At 42.8% G+C, this 1,342-nt stretch overlaps 1 pseudogene; it reads left to right on the forward strand.

Moving 5' to 3' along the window:
* Positions 1–860: 860 nt before the first annotated feature.
* Positions 861–1,342, forward strand: part of LOC112549072 — a 962-nt pseudogene continuing 480 nt past the window's right edge.

Genomic DNA, 1,342 nt, shown 5'->3' on the forward strand with positions numbered 1-1,342 from the left:
CACTCCTTTTCTACAAGGCAGGGTTGAGGTCAGCTGCGCATTCAGAAACCTGGTTGGATTCACTCCAGTTGTTCAGTGACAGAGGGAGCAGAGAAAGACCTCTGAGTTAGCTGTGCTTCTGGGGACCTAGACTAGTGGTTGGTGCAGAGGAGTGCTGAGAGATCAACTGGACAAGAGCAAAGGATCTCGGCAGGGGAAGCCTGAATGTGACACAAGAGATGAGGAAACTTCCACAAAAACTATTTCAGTAAGTTTGCTGCATCGGTGAAGTGTCCTGTCTTAGTGAGATGCAGAGGAAATTTTAAAACATTAAAGTTGGAAAACCTGGCTACACAAATCATTCTGCATTTTCTGTATAATAGATTCAAAGCTACAAGAGTGAATGAAGACATTTTCAAAATTTTTGCTATGAATGCAGACAATGTTATATAGGATATTGGACGTAGGGTGGGAAGAGGAGAGGCGTGGGACTGGGACCTCTAAGGAATTCATCTTTTTTATATAATATCTTTTATTTCATACATATTTCTTTCCAGCATACATTTTCTAGGTGAGATCTATTGAAAAAAAAGATAGACTTTCAGATTTAAAGCAAAGGAAAAAAATCCTGAGGGGTGGCTGGGTTAACATCTTCTTCACTTTTTATATTTTATTTTATTTTATGTAGGGTCTTGCCAGGGAAAATCATTTATTAAAATCAAATATTTCATGGGAAGGAAAATGGAATATTTCCATTCTTAGCATGAAATTTGGAGACATTATTGATGGGAATATCAAAGCCACTGAGTTTGTAACTCTCCTCCTTACCACTGCCTTTGTTTTATTATACCCAGGACTTGCACGGTGCCCTGGAAGGGAAGATGTCCAACTGGACCACTGTAACCGAGTTCCTCCTCCTGGGCTTCTTGGACACTCGGGAGCTGCAGATCTTACATTTTGTCATCTTTCTGGCAGTGTACCTGGCAGCTCTGGTGGGGAACCTCCTTGTCATCACTGTTGTAACTACGGACCACCACCTCCACAGCCCCATGTACTGTTTTTTGGCAAATTTGTCCATCCTTGACCTTGGCTCCATCTCTGTTATTGTCCCCAAGTCCATGGCCAATTCCCTCTTAAACACCAGGACAATTTCCTATGCTGGATGTGTGTCCCAGGTCTTTTTCTTATTCCTCTTTTCTGCAGCCAATCTTGCATTCCTCACCATCATGGCATACGACCGGTACGTTGCCATCTGCAAGCCACTGCATTATGAGATAATAATGAACAGGAGAGCTTGCGTCCAGATGACTGCAGGTGCTTGGACTGCTAGTGTTATCAACTCTGCACTGCACACTGGGAACAC

This window comes from Alligator sinensis, unplaced genomic scaffold (assembly GCF_000455745.1).
Source record: "Alligator sinensis unplaced genomic scaffold, ASM45574v1 scaffold1661_1, whole genome shotgun sequence".
NCBI lineage: Eukaryota > Metazoa > Chordata > Crocodylia > Alligatoridae > Alligator > Alligator sinensis.